Source organism: Dasypus novemcinctus, chromosome 2, assembly GCF_030445035.2.
Source record: "Dasypus novemcinctus isolate mDasNov1 chromosome 2, mDasNov1.1.hap2, whole genome shotgun sequence".
In the NCBI taxonomy this organism is placed as follows: domain Eukaryota; kingdom Metazoa; phylum Chordata; class Mammalia; order Cingulata; family Dasypodidae; genus Dasypus; species Dasypus novemcinctus.
In genome coordinates this window covers 165,096,672-165,119,031 of record NC_080674.1, presented here as the reverse complement: position 1 = coordinate 165,119,031, position 22,360 = coordinate 165,096,672, and positions in this window count along the sequence as shown.

Below are 22,360 nucleotides of genomic sequence, written 5' to 3'. Positions count from 1 at the left end.
TCAGAATTTCACTTGTATGGGAAAGTATAAGTGAACTCATTAAATGAGCTTTAAAAAATAAAATCTTCATTCTCCTTATTCAGGCTGCCCTCATGGTTCCCGCTGGGCTAGAGAAAGAACTTGTCAAACACTTTCAGCTTTGGACTGTTTGCCAAGTGAAGTATCAGTTTCTCTTCATCCTCTCCTGGTCTTTCTCCAGATTCTTTATAGCCTCTCTCAAGCTATTTCTTCTGAAAAAGTCCCTGGTCTCCCTCTCCAACCCCTTCTCTTTCACATACCCAGAAGCCTATATTTCTCACTGGCCAGATTCTAATACTATATAGTTTACCACAAAATATAGGGCAAAGGGATTTGTGCAGATCCCCAGGAGCTGGTTACCCTGACTCTGACTTGATAAAGTTTACTTTAAACTGTGAGCCAGTGGCAGGCTTGGCTTAATATTGCTACTCATGAGCAAGTGCATCACCTTTGGCTATCCCTTTTCATTGTCTAATGAAATGTTATGACTTTATCCAGGAAACACTCAATGTATTTGTAAAAGTGAACTGGTCTTAGGCTTGGGTCAGGTGCATAAGATACAGGCAAGCCAGTAGCACAAATGTTGTCAACATTTCCTCCCAGTAGGGAGGACCCTTACCAAATTAAAAAGTAGGCAGCATACTTTACTCACCCAACTTGTGACTTTCTGAGCTCCTCTCATCCTTGCTGGCACACTCTCCCTCACCTCTGCTTTTCTCTTCTGACAATTCACAACCCACTTACGAAACTCTCTTGGTAGCTACCAACCTACCCACTCATCACCTCAGTGTCCTTCTCCAGGGTAGTTAGCAGAGACGACTGTAGTTTAATGATTTAGTTCACACCATGAAACTTATTACTGATAGGAATTTGACTGCAAACTTTCTCAAAGGTATTTGAAAATTAAGAGGGCTCTTTGAGGTAGCAATACATATCAAAATAAGCCCATGGAATTTCAATGGGCTTTTCATTTTTTTCCCTCTGGGTAGTTCCTCTCTGTCTGTATTAAGAAAGGCTTGGGGGAAGCGGACTTGGCCCAATGGATAGGACGTCTGCCTACCACATGGGAAGTCCAAGGTTCAAACCCCAGGCCTCCTTGACCCATGTGGAGCTGGCCCATGCGCAGTACTGATGTGCACAAGGAGTGTTGTGCCATGCAGGGGTGTCCCCCACTTAGGGGAGCCCCATGTGCAACAAATGTGCCCCGTAAGGAGAGCCACCCAGCGCGAAAGAAAGTGCAGCCTGCCCAAGAATGGCGCTGCACACACAGAGAGGGGACACAGCAAGATGACACAACAAAAAGAAACACAGATTCCCAGTGCCACTGATAAGAATAGAAGTGGTCACAGAAGAATGCACAACGAATGTTGGGGGGAGGAGAAGGGGAGAGAAATAAATAAAAAATAAGTGTTTAAAAAAAAAAGGGCTTGTATACTCTATAGTTTACTAGGCCCAATATTATCCATTCAACACAGCAGCTTTGTTCTTTTAACAATAACCTCTTGAAAGAACCTGACCTTTCCCTGCCCTACTCTTCCATTCAGCCTGTGTCCTCATGCTAAAAACAAAGGAATATCATCCTACATTGTCATCATCTCTACCCTACCATGGAGGAGTCTAATAGGCAAAAACCAGGTCTACAAACAGAGAAATTTCAATACCATGTGATAAGAGCAATAAAAGTAATGGGAACAATGCACTGGGGAGCAGAGGAGTGACCACAATCTCTGTCTGAATGACACTGTTCTCTCAGAACTCTTTGATTTATGTTAAATGCAAAAAGTCCAAAGCAAATAATTACCATACAAAAAAGAGATGGTTCAATAGAAATCTAGGATACTGTATTGCACAAGTATCCTAGAATATCATTCACATTTATTCCAAGTGAATGGTATCCCCTGGAGATATGCGACAGTGCTATCAGGATGACATAATAGTTAAAAATGGATTCTTTCATAATTTAGCAACCAGTCTACCTAAGCTATTGGATGGGTAAAACCATTTTTCTGAAGTTAATGCTGATCCTTTTGTACTTCAGAAGGTTTTAGAGTTTTATCTGAGTGAAAAATAAACCAAGTAGACATGAAGATTCCATATGTGATCTACTCAAGAAAGAGGGAGATACTCCTTGATCTATCCTGACTTCTGCCATCCTAGGTACCTAAAACAAGTAAAACCCATCTTAGTAAAGTTCTGTTTGGATCTATGGCACCTGTCCCGTAAGGTTAACCAATAAGCTGTGAAAAAGTTGTGTTTAGAAAATGTAAAACACTTTCCCTATGACTGACAATATATTGCCTAGAAGTCTATTGAATTCCTTTTTAAATCCCAAGTTTCTCAGCAATAGCTTTTTAAAGAGTTCCTTGTCTTCCTTAGCAAAAGAGTTTTTCTCCTAACTTAACAGTGTTTCTTTTTGGCACAAATTTCATAAATACCCACTATCCAAGCCAGCTTTCTCTTCCCTCTCTCCCACAGTTTAACGTCCATCCACTCAATTCACCAAGTCTGTTGATTCTTTCTCTGCAAGTTTTCTATCACCTATCTCCTCATTTCCACTCCCAAGAGCACACTACTCATTACCTCTCTCTTACCTGGTTACCCTGTTCCAATCTCTCCTACCTCCAATCCTTCCAAAACTGTATTTCCTCCTTAAAATGAATCCTCAAAAGAGTCTAGTGCTCTGTTCAAATGCCTTCAGTGGCAATTACAAATTAAAAATAACTCTGCAGTTTCACATGAAAGAACCACTACAGGGTAGCCTCGGGTTATTTTTATCTTCCCTTATCCCCCTAGGCCATTGGTTCTCAAAGTATGGTCCATGTCTTATCGATGGGCCCCAAGGATCCCCAATGAACCTGATGAGCCGATCCAAAAATACAAGTTCTTTCCTCAAACCCCAAGAGTTAATTACAAGCAATTCTATAAATGACTGTTTATATTTATGACTGAACATTTTTTACCTGGCAACCAGTAAGTAGGAGAGAGAACCAAAATTAGGTAGCCATAAGTTATACTGAACACCACTGAAGAGTTTCTCAGAGGCTCTAATTCAGTATTCCACTGAACAATTTGGTTGCCATACAACACTGAAAAACTACTGCACATGCACATGTGTGGATAAATGGAATTCCCACAAAGGGGCCTGCATAGGGCAAGTAGGCTGTGAGGTATTTTGCCTAAATGGTTTTCAGTCAAAAGTTTGAGAAACACTGCTCTATGGACAGTCCAAATTCTAGGTAAAGTAAGACACTGCCTTCTGTGAGTAAGTCTATATTGCTTTCCTGCCTCTTTCTCTTCTTTAGCTCACCTTCTCTCTGCCTAGTAGTTACCTTTCCATATCTGACTATATAAATGACTCCTTCTAGGCTCAATTCAAAAAGTTCCCACCACATCAGATAGGATTCTAATGTCTCTCTTGATTCCCAGCTCATCCTTGCAAAGTGAAATTTAACTCACCCTAATATGCATTAGCATTATTTATCTCCTTGTATTAATTTCTCTACCATAGTGCAATCTGTTTGAAAATGAGTACTGTAACTACCTTATTTTTGCATCCCTTCAAGCACTTATACAATGCCTCACCTGTAATAACCACTCACAAATTTTCACACCAAGAAAGCTCTAGCCACAAAGATATAACTCCACAACGAGCTTTCCTTGGGGTGATGGAATAGTTTTACAGCTGAAGTATTTTACTAATGTGAATGGAAGTGTTCAATCCCCAAAGACAGTTGTCACATATATCATTTCATTATCAAATTAGCAGTAGGGAGGATAGAAACATTTTGGAAAGGAAATAGTTAAGATGCCTAAGGGTAGGACCTATTGAGAATTACAATACCAAGAAAACTTTAGTACATTTTCTTGAACCTGAAAACTTCTCTCTACAACTGAGCCTCTATACCTGCCCAGAAGCAATTCCTTTGTCATACCTCTCTCCACCTCTCTCTCTTGCACAAGCACATAGGTTGCTCCGTGGCCTTCTTTAGGGAGTTTCCTGAAAGTTGAATATTATTTTTCTCCTTATTTGCTTGTACTTTTAAGTTGTCTTACAGAACTAAGCTACAAAAATTTCACTTTCCTGATGGGCCAATATCTAAAATTGTATATTCCAATTTAAATCCTAGGAGGCATCTGGGAAGTAATGAAAAGAACACTGGCCATGGAATCTCATTACCAGGGTTTCAATTCCAATTCTGCCCCTTTCTAATTGTTTGTACTTGGTAAAGCCATCCTCTCTGAATCTCAGTGTCCTTATCCTTAAGAAGGTGGTAAAAATTGCTATACATTTTACAAGGATTTTCTAAAACTCCAATACAATAATGAATATGAAATAACTATGTAAGCCAAAAAGTACTAAAGAATTCTTTTCACTCTATCAAGCTACTCAACAGACGTTAACTTAAATCCAGGGATTTCATCTTACTTTCACATCATAGCAGAATGTGTCATTTCAGTTCATAGTGTGACTTCAGACCTCTATAAAGTAGAATGGCTGAGGCTCCAGACTACCAACTTGATCAGTGAGCAGAGGAAAAAGAGGCAGAGGTGTTAGTAAAGTAGGCAGGGGAAGAAGACAGAAGCGGGGAAGAAAAAGATTTATTCCTTGATGTTTCTCAAGCGCTGAGTCTGTGAGGACATATTTCCAGTTCTGTAAGTCTGTATCACCACCCAGTCACTCATTCCACCTGTCATGTGCACAGTGGTAGAGGGGCTCCAGGTCAGTTCAGAGTCCCCGCTGAATTCATAGTGTTGTAGCAGAGAGAAGTCAGGTGTATGCAGTATTGAAGGCCAGGAGACGAGAATTCTGAGAAGGAAGATTTATTACTACCAGCCAGACTTGGCGGACTCTTGTCCTAATAAAAACCAAGGTCTACATAAGATTTTGGGGTCCCTTTTATACAGAGGATGTAGGAGTGGGGAGTCAAATGGTGCTAATATGCAAAAGCACTTCTTGTTAGTTTCTTCAAGTGTTTTTTCTGAGTATCAGATAGGTTATATCCTCTAGGTAAGCTTGAATTAACGCATATCCCCCACATTCCAGGTAAGCTTTTAATATGACCCCCCACATTCCATGTAAGTTTTTAACACAAACCCCCCACATTCCAGGAAAGCTTTAATTAACACATTTAGTTTGCATCCTCCCTAAATAAACAAAGTCTAGAGAGTTTATGCTTCTCAATTGGTTCTCCAGGGAACTAGGCATACTTGGATATAGAATAAGTTTGAATTTATGCACAGGCCATATTACTTCCCCCCTTTGATGCCTGCTTAAGGTTATTAAACTTTGGCATCACTATTGTCAGAGTCTCTCTGGACTGACTGATATGTATATGGAGCCATGAGATGGGCAGTTGTCTGCATTTTTACTATACCATTTATTAGGGCACATATTCTCTTTACAATGAAAGGGAAGAGGCAAGGAAGTATGGTACATCCTCCTATGTGGAAGGCAATTATTCCTAGTAGAAGCTTGAAATTGTTTGCTATTTACTGCCAGCTTCCAAAGGGATTACTTAAATTCCAACCATTCCAGGTTTACATTGCAACATGAGCATTTTTTGCCATTTTGCTTGTAATTTCATCGATAACTTTTCCAGTGCTGTCTAGTTCAAGGCAGCAGTTAGAGAGATTGAATTTTCTGCAAACTCCCCCTTCAGCTGCCAGGAGATAGTCTAGGGTGAGACAGTTAGGATAGTGTTTTTGAATTTAGTTTGCTGTTGGGCTAGTAAGTTTAGAGCATGGGCAGTTTCACTAGTTATTATTTCTACCATGACTTTTAAGTAGATGATCTGGATTAACATATAGATAGGGGTTCAATAACCTCACATGCCATCTTCTGCCCTAGTTCCTGGCCCATAGTCCTGGATTATATGCTAAGAGGGCCATTCTTCACCTTTTTTCTTTTATGTTTTGATATACTGGCTGGCTTAGCTCTTTCCCTTCTGCTAGGGGAATGAGGAAGAAGGAGGGTTTTTATTGTACCAAGCATACAAGTACCACACCAGTTTTGGGGAAGTTCTTGGAATGTAACTTCCCACAAATCCAGTACAGACCGTTTGGTACAGTAAAGGGGCCCTTTGCAGTGGAGTTTCACACTGTGATTAATTTGGGGAAAGTACGATTTATGAGAATGAGGTAAGATTCATTCCATGTTCTCCAAGGCTCCGTTGTATTGGTGGTGGAATTTTGGAATTCTCCCCCTGTACATGTTAGGTTTCTAACAGATTATAGAGGAGCTTAGGAAGGCCCTTGAAGCACAATATTTTCCTAAGACAGAAGTTTGCAAGGGCCACATATTATCTCAGGGGAACAGCTGGGAGGCCAGTTTCATTATATGATTGACTGTAATCATATTCTCTAGTTTCCTAGAGTCATTGGTCTCCCATATTAGTTCCTCCACATACATAGCATAAGGAGACATTTAAGGCTGCCCCCAGTACTTCAGCTAGGTTTATGAAGAGATTGTTTGCTGCTTGTGGAATGGAAAAGGGCTTCGCCATTTCTTCATAGGAGGAGTGGAACACAGAGTGGGCTTTACTTGTGAGTAGGTGCTCCTGATACCCAACCGAGATGTAGGCTCCTGGGTCTATTCCTCTACCATCATACAGAGGCCCATTTGGACTCCCTTAGTCTGCCAGGACAGTTAGCCAGGGCCATATCTTTGGTGAGGATGGCTGTTTGTTTAATTGTGTCTGTGTTCCAGGTAACACAGGACCAGTAAGGGCAGTAGTATGTACTTATGTATTTGTACCAGTCGCCACCCCCACCCCCTCTTGGGCTGCACTTTTCATTTCTGGCATGCACGTATACTTATTGTTATGGATATATTTCTGCTCCCAGATGAGCCCTCCACATTTAGTGTTCCGTGGTATCCTGGAGTCTATAACTTGACATGCATCAAATAGGAGGGACACTTGTTGGTTCTGGCCAGTGACAGGGTGGAGTTAAGTAGCTCCCCATTTTGATTAAACACTCTTATTTCCCATTTATGGGAGACTGTTGGGGGTTTGGGGTCATAGCAGGTTATTTGGCCAGATACATTATAGACACTATAGGAGATTCCCTGAAACTGGCAGGTAGTTATATGGTCCTTGCAGGTATAATGGCTACGATATATTAATGTGGTATTGGCCTGGGCCCCCGTTTGCACCTTTTAGATACATGACTCACACTCTGTGGTGCTGACCTGGACCAGGGGAGGGTCAGGGCTAGGAGTGGGGAAAATAACCAAAGGGGTATTTTAACTGGGATTAAACCAGATTCCTATTCTTTGGCTATACATAGACCAATCAGTTTCTGGAGTGTGATTGGAGCAGAGATTGGAGTTCCATCCTCAACCTTCAGCCATGTGTGGACCAGTCAGCTTCCAGGGTGTGACTGGAGCAGGGCTTGGTGTTCCAGCCTCAATCTTCAGCCATGCGTGGACCAGTCAGCTTCCAGGGTATGACTGGAGCAGAGCCTGGTGTTTTGTTCCTTTGCAAGATGAGTTAGGTTGAGTTGTAGATCTGGATACAGGTCCAGGACTCTGGGGCAGCTCTCTTGACCTGGCTATGGTGTATCCATGGGGTGATTTCAGCTACTTTAACTGCACTGGGGGGTGGATAAAATGACAAGAGAGGGTCCTTGCCATCGAGGGATTAGTGGAGCTGATTTTCGGTCTTTGACCCAAATTGCATCTCCCACTTGTACAGGTATATGGGGCTGTTTAGGCTAATGGGGGCCCTTTCTTGGACCCAGTGATGCAGGTTTTGTAGGGTTTTTCCTAAGCTGATCATTTGTTGAGCTATTGATAAGTTTCCTCCTTCTCTGAGATCACCTTCTATATTTTAGATTGGAGGGGGGCATCCCAAAGAGGATTTCATAAGGGGTTAGGCTTAGCTTTGGACTTGGGTTGGCCTGAACTTAGAGGAGAACACTCAGAGTACTTGCACCCATGTTAGCCCAGTTTCTTGGCAAATCTTCAAAATATAAGTCTTTATTGTACAGTTCATTTGTTCTACTTTCCCTGAGCTTTGAGGATGGTAAGCGGTGTGCAGTTTCCATCGGATGCACAATGCTTTGGCAATCTTTTGAGTGATTTCAGAGACAAACACGGGTCTCTTGCCAGAGTCAATTGAGAGGGGTAGCCCATATTGAGGAATGATTTCCCTGAGGAGAATTTTGGCCACTTCTTCAGTTTTTTTCTGTTCAAGTGGGGAAGGCTTCCACCCAGCCGGAAAAGGTACAAATGAGGACTAGGAGATATTTGTAGCTTCCAATTGTGCCTTTTCAGTGGAATCAACTACTAGATCTTCAAGAGGCATACTGCCAATTCTTTGGACTCCTGGGGCTCCCATGGGTCCCTGGAGGGGGTTATTTTTTTGCATGGGAGATAGCTGCTAGACTTGGGATATAAAAGAATCTTTCTAACACTTCTTTAAGATGGGTTTTTCCCTAGTATGTGTTTTTGTGGTAGTCTTGAACTATGGTTGTGGCTAATATTCAAGGCATGACTATTCTGTGATTGGGCAATGTCCACCACCCATTTGTTCCTCGTGCCCCACCCTTAGAGAGTATCCACTCTCTCTCGGCTAGAGTATATTGCAGTTCCTGGTGATTCAGAGGCTGTGGGATGAGAGCAGGCAATGTATACTGGAGTTTCTGATAGTTAAGAGGTTGAGAAATGAGAGCAGTGGCCAGGTTTTTGGATAGAGATCCTTCCTATGCCACTGTTTTGCTTCAGTGTCTGCCCTCCAGTTTCCTTGAGCGATGGGGCTGTGGCTTGTCTGGTGTCCCCTGCAGTGCATCACGGTCACTTTGAAAGGCTCCCAAACTGCTTCTAATAGTTCCAGAATCTGTGTGTCATATTTAATGCTCTTTCCTCCCAAGTTAATGAGTACTTTATATTTGTATAAGTCTCCATGCACATGCAGGGTAAGGAAGGCATATTTGGAGTCTGTGTAGATGTTAACCTTGGCCCCAGTCACAAGTTGAAGGGCTTGGATGAGGGAAATGAGTTTGGCTTTTTGTGCTGCTGTGTTATCCGGGAGGTGCTGGGCCTCTACTGTGGTCTCAGATGTTACTGCAGCATATCCCGCTCACTGATCACTGCCCTGAACATAGCTACTCCCATCCATGAAGAACTCAATGTCTGGATTTGGTAGTGGCTGGTCTTGCAGGTCTGGCCTGCTGGAATATACTTCTTGCAATGTTTTCAGGCAGTTATGGGTTGAAATTCCCAGCTAGATGGGTAGCAGAGTAGCAGGGTTCAGGGTTTTTACAAGTTCCAGTTGGACAGATGGATTTTCACATAATAGGGTTTGATATTTAATCAGGTGACTGTTAGTAAGCCAGTGTGTTCCTTTGGCTTCCAAGATTATGATTACTGCATGCAGAGCCCAAACAATCATAGGCTGACCAAGAGTTAATTTTATGACTTCTAGTGTTATCATTGCTGCAGCTGCTACAGCTTGCTGGCATGAGGGCCATCCCTGGGCTACAGTGTCCACTTGTTTGGATATATAGGCTACAGGCCTTTGCCAGGAACCCAGGTATTGAGTGAGTACTCCTACTGCAATGCTTTGGTGATTATGAACATACAGGTAGAATGGTTTACTGAGATCTGGAAGCCCAAGGCTCGGTGCTTCCATCAGAGCTTGCCTGAGAGCAGTGAAAGTGTCCTTCTGTAGGCTTTCCCAGAGCAGGGGTTCACAATCTCTCCCCTTTGTGGCTTTATATACAGGGTGCATGAGGACCCCAAAATTGGGGATCCAAATGTAGCAGAATCCAGCTGCTCCAAGGAATTCTTGCAGCTTTCAGCAGGTGTTGGGTTCAGGGAGGCAACAGATTGCTTTCTTTGTTTCAAGTCCCAATTCACAGAACCCCTGCTCTATTTTATAACCTATATATTTGACCTGAGGTAGGCAGATTTGGGCTTTTTTCTTGAACACCTGATAGCCTTTTTGTTGTTTTAAAAGGGCATGAGTTCTGCTAGCACAGTCTTGGTAGGTGGGACTTCAGAGGATGAGGTCATCTACATATTGGAGGAGAAAACAGTTATGGCTTTCTGATTTAAAGGATTTGAGATCATTGGCCAGGGCTTGTCCAAAAATAGTGGGTGCATTTTTAAATCCCTGAAAGAGCCATGTCCAAGTTAGCTATTGCTTTTCACTGGAGCTTGGATTGTCCCATTTATAGGCAAAAATTGGGTGGCTCCAGGGCAACCTGAATACAGAAGAAGGTGTCTTTAAGATCCAGGCATGAAAAGTAGATTGCCAATGAGAGTATCAAGCTGAGGAGAGTGTATGGATTAGGGAATGCAGGATGGAGAGTTACTACTGCTGAGTTGACTGCTCACAAGTCCTGGACTGGGTGGTAATCCCCATCAGCCTTTTTAACTGGGAAGAGTGGGGTATTCCATGGAGACTGGCATGGCTTTAGTATGCCTTCATTCAGTAATCTCTGAATATGTAGCTGGACTTTTTCTTAGACTTCACATGAAACTGGATATTGCTTTAGGCTTACTGGACTGGCTGTGGGCTTTATTTCAACAATAATTGGAGGAATGTCATCCCCGTTGGGTTGCCCTCTGCCCATACTTTAGGCACATCTTCAAAGGGGAGCTGTGTGGCCATAGATTGGCCAGCTTTGCTGAGGCAAAACTGTCTCCATTCCTCCTGCAAAGGGAGGGTTAGCACTATTTTCAGAGGGTCTTGTGGTCCAGTGTTAATGTGGATTGCCCCATGGCATTAAAGGTAATCTGAGCTTGTAGTTTAGACAGCAGTCTCAACCCAGGAGGGGGACTGGGCACTCTGGGAGATACAGGAATTCATGAGTGACCTCCTTATCCCCAATATTACAGGTCCTGGATTGGAGGAAGGGTCACTGGGTACTTTTACCAGTTGCCCCTACAATAGTGACTTGTCTTTTTGATAAGCCAGTTGGCTTGGTCATTACAGAGTGTTGAGCCCCAGTGTTGACCATCATATGTATAGTATGGTCCCAATTTGGACTCAGACCATAGGCTCTGCAAGGCCAAGAGAATAGGAGCCCACTCTGTCCTAATAATCTCTATCAGAGTCTTCTATTCCCACAAGTCCAATGAGCTGATTTGCAGGTTTTCCTTCTGAATTTTTACAAACCAGGGTTTGGTTTGCAATGCTCCACTAGCTTTCTTGGCTATTTGGCCACTTGTTTTGCAGCTACGGGGTCAAGTGGCCTTCTGGGACACTCCTGCTTCCAGTGCCCCTCCTCCTTGCAGTACACACACTGATTTCACCCTAGGGGTGGGCCCCTCCCCCTCTTTGGGACAGGGGTTTCCCACTTTACTTTTCTTGACACAGGATTGCTTTTACTATTGCTGTTGCAAAAAGGTCTTTTTTTTTTCATCTTCCAGTTTTCTTCCCTCCTGGTCTCTACATCGTGGTTGATGTAAACCTTGATGGCTATTTCCATGAGCTAAGAAATATTCATATCAGCAAAGCCATCCAACTTTTGTAGCTTTCTTTGGATGTCAGCCTGTGATTGGGCAACAAAGGCTGCATTAACCATTGCTTGGCTTTCAGGAGCATCTGGGTTAAAGGTCATGTATACACGGAACACCTTGCCCAGTCTCTCATAGAACTGAGCCAGACTTTCATCAAGAGTCTGTAGGATTTGGGTGGTTTTTGCCATGTTTACTGCTTTTCGACTCCCAGCTCTAAATCCTTCAACTAAAGCCCTATGGAAAGTTTCCAGTCAGTTGAGCCCAGTTGTAGTATTGAGACCCCACTGGCGGGTCCTCATCTAGGAACTGTGTGCGGGCATATTAGTCGCTCTCCAAGTTTCCCTCAGGTGGGCGCTCTTTGAGAAGGTTAGAGCCCTGTGTGACTCACGTTCTCTCCTCGAAGTAAAGTAAGGTCATGATGAGTTGTTTACAATCAGTCCAGGTGGGTTTGTTGGTCTGTATGAAGGACTAGAGGAGGTCGGTCATGGCCTGAGGCTTCTCCAAGTATGGTGGGGTGTGGCTTTTCAGTTAAAGAGGTCCACTGTAGGAAAGGGCTGATACAGTTCTGTTCAGTTTCCCCCTTGAATCTGGCCATCTGCATCACAATAAATTGGAGCTCAGGCTTCCTAGAGAGGTAACTTCTCCCTGCTCTCCCTGCTTCCCAGGCTCCCCATGATCTGAGTTGTCATTTTTTAGGGACTCCTTCCTGACTGATAGTCAGCACTGCGCTGCTGGGTTGCATTTCTCCATGCGGATGGTGACAGAGATAGCTGTTGGGACAGTGTGTATGCACTTCCTGGTGCAGATGGTGACAAAGGGAGCTGCGGGGATGGTGTGGGTGCACTTCCTGGTGCAGATGGCAATAAAGGCAGCTGCAGGGACAGTGTGGGTGGTGCACTTCCCAGTACAGAGGGCAACAGGGGAGCACTGCTCAAGGAAATTGGCTCATCCCCTTTCCTCAGCACTGGTGTGGTACAAGCAATCGCATAGGGTGATGGGAGGTATTTTCATTTGGCCCTTTTAGAATGGATGGGTTGGCACTGGATTTGGGGCTCACTTCCTCTGGATCCTTTGCACAGTGCTTGTTTGGCCTGGTTCCTGGGACAGCACTTCTGGGTTTTTGTATTAGGCAAATCCTGGCTTCTTTAGTTGTGCATTCCCTTAACCAGGGAAGACTTTGACTCACAGCATCCTGCCAGGCATCGATGTAGGGAAACTGGTCAGGGTGCCCTGGTTTTCTGGTTACTACATCATGGACTTTACGGATGATCTGGGGGACAAAAGTGCCCTCCTTGGGCCAGCCCATGCTGAAAGTAGGCCATTTGGATTCACAAAGCATTCTAAGCTTTCCTGGCTGGAACTTTATGCTGTATACATCTCCATGGAACACTTGGGGAAAGTTTTTCAGCATACAACCCAATGGGGTCCTACTTTGTGTGCTTCCCATGTTTCCATCCTGTGCCAATGCTGCACAACACTCACTCAACCTTACACTTTGTCCATTTCTGGCCACATCCCTCAAGAGAGCTTACGGCACCTCTTAGCCTTAGTGGGTCAGTATAAATCCCCAACTCAGAAGAGGGTCCCTTTGCAGGGAGATCCCCCAGACTGCCCTTGACCAGATGAGGTCACCACAGAACCATGGATCGGGACTCCGCATTTGCCCCACAGAAGTGGGTTTCTGCATCTCACTCAGTCTCCACAATCACACGCACATAACCACCCCTTTTCCTTTCTTGACCTAGAGAAGATGGCTTCTTCCCTTTTCCTCAGGAGTGCTGGAGCCTTCTTTTGAGAGCTATCAGGCTCACCTCCTAATTTTTTCAGAATTAGGCTTTTCCTGTGCTATGCCCCCAGGGGTCTTACCCATCTGGCATGTGGAGCTCCTTGCTTCTGATACTCAGATAAAACACTTGAAGAAACTAACAAAAAGCCCTTTTGCATATAAGCACCATATGACTCCCCACTCCTACATGCTCTGTATAAAAGGGACCCAAAAATCTTATTAAGACCTTGGTTTTTATTAGGACAAGAGTCCACCAAGTCACTCATTCCATCTGTCATGTGCACAGTGGTAGAGGGGCTTCAGCTCAGTTCAGAGTCCCTGCTGAATTCATAGTGTTGTAGAAGAGAGAAGTTGGGTATACATGGTATTGAAGACCAGGATGCAAGAATTCTTAGAAGGAAGACTTATTATGCCCAGCCAGACTTGGTCATGAAGGTGAGGACTGAGGTGGCAAACATTCCCCAACTCAAGAGCCACTGAGGCTAGAACAGTGACAAAACAAGGACTGCCAGTTACCCAGGTTATTGCCATTTCAGGCCTCATGGCCTAGCTCCACAGGGTAGAATGTGATGCCAATGTTGATACAGCCCTTCATGAGCCAATTATTTTCTCCCCAAGGGGAAGAAAAAACTGGTCTAAGATGCCTAATACCTATAGTCATCTAGCAAACGTTCTGGAAAAAATTTAATTTATTCATTCAACCAGTTTTTATTTAGCCCCTAATATTTTTAGTGCTAGGTGTTATTTCAGGTGATGGAAACAAGACTGACAAGAACACTGCTATTGTAGAGTTTTCTTTCTGGTGAGTGTATATTATGTATGTGTGTGTTGGGGTGGGAATGGGGGGGCCTGGAGGGAGACATAGACAGACAGACAGATAGATAGAGGCAGACAGACAAGGTAATATCAGACAATGATAAGCATCATTTAAAATTGATACTGAATGATGTGATCAAGATTGCAGGGTGGGATGGGGGAATGGCTCTAGCTTGAGGGCAAATAAAGACTCTCCCTGAAGAGGTAACATTTGAGATAAGAACTAATAAGAAGGATCCAGTTGAGCAAATTTCTGGAGGAAGAGCATTTTCAACAGAATGGAGTCACACCTCCATGAGAAACCCCACCAACTCTTGAAAAAATCTGAAAGTGCATGTTTTACTCACAATGCTCCCATCGTGGAATCTCCCTGCATACCTCAATATTATATATAATAATATGTTGAGCAAAGCAAGCCAGACACAAAAGAAGAAATACTGCATGATTATGTTACTGTGAATCATATATATTGTGTAACATATTGTATGATTGAAAAAATAATAATTAAAATAATAGTACTTCAGGAATTATGGTGACAAAGGAGCTTACTCCTTTAATCTCTGGACCCCAGTAGCACTGCTGAAGTAGATCAGCAATCAAATTATCTGAAATCTCATCTTGTCTCTTCCACACGGAATGCTCCTTAATCGTTCAGAGTCCTTTTCACAGAAGGTCCCCCAAACTCACCTTGAAAGAATGTGGGTGTGCATGTATGTTTGCAAAATAAATAATTTTGGCCCAAGTTCCAGGCATATCTGTATAAGAGTTTGGGATGACCTTTTTAATGTTTGTATGTGAGGGTTCCTAAAGGAAAAGGTCCAGACAAGCAGAGGAGTATGGGTTCTGCCCACGATCTCCATGTCACTGGTCCCCCCACATCACTGCCTTCTCCATCCTTGGGCATGGATCCATGTCTGAGCAATCTGCAGCAGGCTGGAGCTAGAAGAGTGGTTCTGAGAGGTGCCTGGAGCTGATTTAGGGACCAGGCAATAACATGAGAAGTACGATATTTTGGGTAGAGAACCCACTTCTGCTTAGGTTTGTAGCTTTGGTCAAAAGAGAAAGGGGAAAGACTCTTCTTCATAGGAGAAAGACTATTTGTCAGGGATGTGTGTCTTTTTCACCAGGGACTCTCAATGGTAGTGCACCTCCTGGAACATAACAAATTCGTAATGAACTTTTGTTGAATTTGCTGATTTTTAAGAGATCACTGGCAATATCAGAAGTGGGTAGTCATCACAGAGAGGTGTGAAGACAAGAGCAAAATACATGAAGAGATTATTTATAAGTTCTTCCAACACCTGTAAATAGTGGAGGGCAAATTATGCAAGTTAGGAGGGGGACAAGAGGCAGCAAAAAGTAGGTAATTACTCCTAACTGGCTCTCCTTGTACCATATGATAAAGGGGCCTGTATGTACAAATATAATCCAGATTATCATGGCATTTTAGGCCCTTGGCCATCTAGATTTCTACAGTCAAATTATGGTACCATTTGAAATTGTAAGAAAATAGTTGTGTTTGAGTACATATTCTGCACACAGTCTTAAGGAGATGCTGTGTTCAAAACCAAACCAGAGCTAACAACCTTTCCACCTTAATTTTTAAAATAATTGCTACTGGGCTTATCTCCCTATTAGGAAATTTAGATGATAACAATGTCAGGCCTTCTCAGCTAACAGATACTTTGAGCTGGAGCCTCATAAACCCTGTCAAGAAGACAACACTTTTTTTTTTCTAAAATGAATTCACTATTCCATATATATAAGTATAGGGAGCCTGTTGGGAGGTAGTTAGAAGAACTTCCCTGGGGAAATTTGACCTTGGACACTATGTATTTCACTGTGAGTCCAGTAAGATTTTCTTCTTAATACATTTTCAACTCTCTAAAATCAGACAAAGAGTAAGTAGCTGGAGAAGTCAGGGACATACCTAGGGTCATCCCCCAGTCCACCTTTTCTATTGTGTGCAAATAGTTCAGTATGTTTCCATTCCACAGGTCAGAGTAGTTGGGGCTAAAGAAAAGGCCTGATGGGTACCTTCAATCTGGACACTGGGAACAAGCAGCCTAGCTACTTATCAAAATCGAAACTCTCAGTGGCAGGATCCCCTCCCCTTGGGTTCCACAAATACCCCAGCACAGATTTGTTTCTCCTCTCTTTCGCCAAGTGGGGCATGTGGAGCGGCCATCCACTGACCCGGATCCAAGCAGTTGGCCTCCCTGGGAGAGCAGCCATGATGCCATCTCTTCCCTTGCTCTTCTCTACCCTTTGTGCTGTGTAAGTAATAAAGCAGTCATTTGCTGAAAGTGTGTGTTGTGCTTGAGCCTGTGCTCCAACAAGGCATCATGAAGCAACTCACTCCACAGATGCCCTCAGAGGCCAGTGTGTCAGCTCAGTGCTTGCATTCCCAGTGTGAGTAAACTTCATCTGGGAGTGATGACCTAGGTCTTCAAAATTATTATGTTTCAAAACTCATTACAGGGCGGTGGACTTGGCCCAGTGGTTAGGGCGTCCGTCTACCACATGGGAGATCCGCAGTTCAAACCCCGGGCCTCCTCGACCCATGTGGAGCTGGCCCATGCGCAGTGATGCGCGCAAGTAGTGCCCTGCCATGAAGGAGTGTCCCCCATGTAGGGGAGCCCCACGCGCAAGGAGTGCACCCCGTGAGGAGAGCCGCCCAGCGCGAGAGAAAGTGCAGCCTGCCCAGGAATGGTGCCGCCCACATGGAGAGCTGACACAACAAGATGATGCAACAAAAAAAAACACAGATTCCCATGCCGCTGACAACAACAGAAGCAGACAAAGAAACAAGACGCAGCAAATAGACACAGAGAATAGACAATTGGGGTGAGGGGAGAAGGGGAGAGATATAAATAAATAAATAAAATCTTTTAAATAAATAAATAAAACTCATTACATTAATAATGCAAGCTTTAGGCAAAGAGCTGAAGGGGATTTCTCTTTTTGCTGAGAAAGCGTCTCTCCTCTGTCCACGTCCCCCCACACACACACTCATATACACACATAAATATGCAATTCATTATTTTAAAAATGATGCTAAAAGTATGAACTTCCATCCATGTTCAAATTCTGGCTCAACCACTTACTATCTATTTGGCCAAGTTTCTTAACTTCATCAAGCCTCAGTTTCTTCACCTGTAAATTAGGCGTAATAACACCTACCTCCCAGCAGGAGTGAAAGGATTAAATAAGATAAAAAATGTAAAACACTTAGCAGATGCCACAAATATTAGCAAATAGAGAGTAACTAATAGAATCCAAGCTATACCGATAAAATTCCTTCCCATCTCCTATGTAAAGGTGACTGCAGCAGCTGGTGATATACCAGTATAAACTCCTAGAGATTTCCTAAGAAATAGTTGGGTGATTTTGTGTGCAAGAACAGAAACCAGTGATACTGTGGCTTTAATTTCTGAGGTGACTTAGGAAAGCCTCAGGCTGAGGAATCTGGGGTTAAAAAGCCCATACAAAGGATCCAGTGATACCTGAGCCGAGTGACAGAGACCACAAACTCATGTGCTAGTCCCACCACAGTTCCCAACTCCAGCCCTGCCCATGGCTCAGAGAAAACCCATCTGCACTTCTCTGTTTATACAAGAAGACTCCAGAGTTTCCTTCTCAAAAGCGGCCTTCTCCAGGAAGACTCCTCCAGGAAGATCCCTGCCTCCTCAAAGACACCTGCCCCGCCTCCTTAGGAGGGCCGGACGCTGGGACCTCCAGTTCACACTCAGCAGGTGTTGCAGCACAGTGGTTACAACCACCAGCTCTGGAGAAAGCAGGCCCAGCTCAAGTCCAAGATCTGTTACCGTGTAGCTGGGACATCCATATCCCTGCCGCTCCGCTTTAAAAGGGAGAGAACAGCTAGTACTTACATCCTAAGGCTGTTGCAAGAATGAAACGAGATGAAGGAAAGGCATCTTGGGCGGGTGCCTGGCCTGTGACAAGCGTTCAGTGAGTAACCCGCATCCTTTGTTGAATTGGGGAAGGGTCAGAATGCACAGGACGGGTCTGGGGTTCACCAAGCCTTAGTGGTCACAGTGGAGAAGGTGGGCAGGGAAAGCGCAGCCTCCAAAAGCGATATTCTTGCCGTCCTAAGCAAGACAAGCAGGGAAAGGCCCCCGTGCATGCCAAAACTTTGCCTGCTAAATAATTAATGTCCTGCCGTGTGTTCTTTTATTCAGAAACGCCTTTGAAGCTTCCCCTCAACCTTGCCAGAGGGATTTGGGGAAGGGGGTGGGGGTGGGATATGAGGGAAAGAGCCACAGAAAGGAACAGGCAGTGTGTGATCAGGAAGATGGAAAAACTAAAGCAATTTCTGTTACCTGGTCAGGTCTGGAGTCAATAATTGTAACTTTTAATCAAGCAAGGATTCCTAGCAGCCAAAGACCAAAAAGGAAAGATCGGGAACAATACAAAAGCAATTCTTAGTAACAGCTGTGGGTGCTAGACCGACAGCTCCCTCCTGGGGAGGTGACAGTTGGTGAAAACATTCTGTAGCAGGCAGGAATTTACCTGGGCAAAAGGAGCCAGCCGGCCTCGCAGGGACTAATTATGAAAATATGATTACAATGGATTAGTGATCTTGTCAATCAAAGCCACACACCAGGTAGCACCTGGCAGTGGGTGAAAATGCCATAGGACAGAAGAATTTGATGTTGTGTTTTTTTATACAAAATGTTCCTCCCCGGGAAGGAAAGTCTCACCCAGGAATGAGCAGTGAAGGTACTAACAGGCCCTCTGGGGAGGCCCAGGCAGGGTACACGCAAGGACCGTCCTCCCGTATCTGAATTTGGAATTCTGGTTGGCATCCTCTTATTGGCACCCGTGAGACCGGCCCAATGCTGGCTCCCTGCTTTACAGGAGCCTGAAAGGAAATTAATCTGTCTTCCCACAATAGACTAGCAAAGGTAAACAGCATTTAAGGAATGATAAGGAGAACAATACTAACCACAGCTACCTTTTCCTGAGCTAATAATATGTGCCAACCCTGGTAGCCAGCACTGTACAGTCTTCTTCTCATTTCAGACTTACTAAGCCCTGGCCCGGGTGGTAAGCATCATACCCCTCCTTCATGGCTGAACGAACCAAAACTCAGAGAGGTTTTTTTTTCATTGATGATTTCTTAATGCTAAAGGAACAAAGTGAACAACACAGAGATCTCTTTTCCAGCTTATGATTATTAGAATATGGAAAACAAAGCCATGCTCAGGTAAATGGAAAAATGCTTTTGTAAAACTTACGATAGTTTAAAAAAAAGTTAATACTTCAATGAAATGGGGGATGGGCATGCACCTCTGCCATACTCACTTCTGTTAATGCACTTACCATCTTATACTGATTTATGGTTTACAAATCTCCACCAGTCCTCTAGGAGGGCTCAGTTTATAAATCATGTTGTGTGGACCTCTGAATCCCCAGCACCTAACACAGACCCTGGTGGGGTGCGCTGAGTGGCTACTCAGCAAAACGTGTTTTATGTGCTCCCTCTAGCAATCCTAAATGGAGACAGAGAGAGAAACTAAAAGATCTCTTCACTTCCTTTTAAGGCTTAACATTCCACAGTCCTGAGGAGAATGGATATAAGTGATATATAGGAGGCATTCATTCCTCAGACATATACTCCCCCTCACTGACCTGAAAGAAACAAACAAATCTTTATTTTTAAAAATGCTATGCACACTGGCCTTTTGCTGTTGACAGATGACGCTGTCAGAAACTTGATGGGTAGCATAAGCCACCATGAAAAAGGATCCATCTATAAAATACACAAAGGAATAGGGAGAGTACATTCCTGCAGCAGTAATAGGTTCCCCCATTTCAAAGACACCACCCCCCAGTGCCCCACAAGCAGCCAAGACTGAAGGAGAATTCTTATAACAGGGGCTGATAAAGCCATAGCCAATGCTTTGAGCGATGCATATGTGAATCCCGGGACCTGGAGGTTGAGTCTGTTGACAAACTCAGCAGAAGCAGGAATACGGCATAGCTCAAAAAGAGCCTTGAGCATCAGAGCCTCTTTTCATAGATAGCGTCTGGTTGGCCTTGAATATATAATTCACATTGTGAGCCTAACTATTTCTGTACCTCATCCTAAGCCTGCAGAGTGACACCAGTGTTTCAGGAGTGAACAGAAAAAGAGGAAGAAAGAAATCCTTAAAATAGCGGAATCATCCCTTTGAAATATTCTGGTCACTCCTTATCCAGACAGCAACTTCAAAAACAAGGGTGTTTTAAGATAAGAGAACCCTCTTCCAGTTCTGAGAGGTCAAAGGAAATGACTTGTGAGATTTCCTAGTGGTGCTTAACGTGGCTCAATAGCTTCTCATTTCCTCCAGGAGCAGAGCTCTGCCTTCTGCATGGCCTTAAAGTCTGCCTGACGGGGTCCCAATCTACAAGCCCGACATGATCCCCTCACTGCTCTTCATGACAGGCAAGCCACCGCCTTCCATGTCTCCCAGATATGCCAAGTGCACTCTCACCACTCTCCTGTGATTTGAAGGTCTCCTATGTCCATGTATCTGATCAATTCAATGAGATATGGAAATCAAAAACTGATATTTACTGAGCTCTTAATCCATTCTGAGGCACTAAACTAAACCCTCTATAAGCACTATCACATTAAAGCTTAAACCCAACCCATGTGGTGACACCTACTATTATCCCCATGTTGAAGGTGAGGGAAACTGAAGCACACAGAAGATATGTGTCTTGTTCAAGGTCATAGCACCAGGCATGAGTCCAGGACTGTCTGCTTCCAGATCCTGTGATCTTAACCACCATAATGACCATATCATATCATTCTCTTGGATCTCTCAGATAGCCTTATGTTGCTGTTCATTTCATTTGCTTATTCACTGTCCCAAAGTTTGAGAATGTATATGTGCCAGGTACTGGGGATCATAAGATGGTGGACAAGACACAGTCCCTCTTCTAAAGGAACTCATTGTCACAGAGTAGAGACTCAAGAACTATGAGAATTGAATGACCGTGAGCACAAGCCAATCACTGGTAGCCTCAACCAGCTATTTGTGCTGTGGCCAGTCTGCACAAAGAAGCAACAAACTGTGGGAAGAACCCTGGACCAAGACTCAGAGTCCTGGGGTTTCCCTGGACTGCCAATAGTTTGCTGTGTGGCAACTGGCAAGGACTATTCCATCAGTTGTGTATAAAACTAAGAAGCTGGACTACATCAGTGGATCCACAACCTGGCACACATCAGAATTACCTGTTCAATGATTCTTTATTGCTTAATAAGTGTCTCAGTAAATAGATTAGTGAATGAATGACTGAGTCGACTGATCTGTTGTGAGGTTTGGAAGAATGAAGACAGCCATATTATCTTCAGGTTCTTTGTTCTCAAAGGTGCTCTCCTCAACTATAGCCCTTCATTCATTAAATATTTCTACCCCCTGCCCTTGTCCTTTCATTTCCAAGAAATATACCCATAAATCATTATTCCCTGATAAAAAGACATTCTTCAATTTACCTCAGTGTTTTTTATCTATAAAATAGGAAAAATAATTATTTTCCTCTTCCAGTTCTTGTATGGACTAAATGAAGTAATGTATATAAAGGACGTAGCACTGTGACACTAGAACATAAAGAAGGCTTGGTGTAGGGTCGAGTAGAGGGATAACTATTTCTGAGTGCTTTTTCCTAAGCAGAACCTCTCAGATGAGGGATGTATATCCCCTAAGCCCATTTGCCTCCTCCTCATTATGGCTCATTCGTCTGGGTGATTGCCTTTGGTATTCTGAGGCTCATATCTGAACCAATCAATTGTTATCAAAAGGAAGTGTTTAAGAATATGAGCTTGGGAGTCACACAGACCTGGGTTTGAGTTCTGACTCAATCATTTACTAGCTGTGTGATTTGGTGCAGGTTATTTTACATCTCTGAGCCTCAGTTTCCTCATCTGGAATATAGGGATAAAAATCTACCTTGCACAATTATTATGAAAATTAAGTGGGATTGCATTAGTCAGGATCCTCTGAAAAGCAGAAGCCAAGTCAGAATTAAACATGCAAGAAATGTATTAGGTGTATAAATACCTTTGAGAAAAGAGAGGGAAGCAGCAAGGAAAGCCTGGATGAGCTATTAGACTGTGATATAGGTCTGACCATAAGTGAAGGACAGAGGAAAGGAAAGAAGGTTGGGTGGAAGCATCCTAAACTGCAGGGCAGTTCTCAGCAAGGTTCAGCATGGCCGTGAGGAGGGTCCAGTATCTCCCAGAGATGGGCTTCCTTAGTATC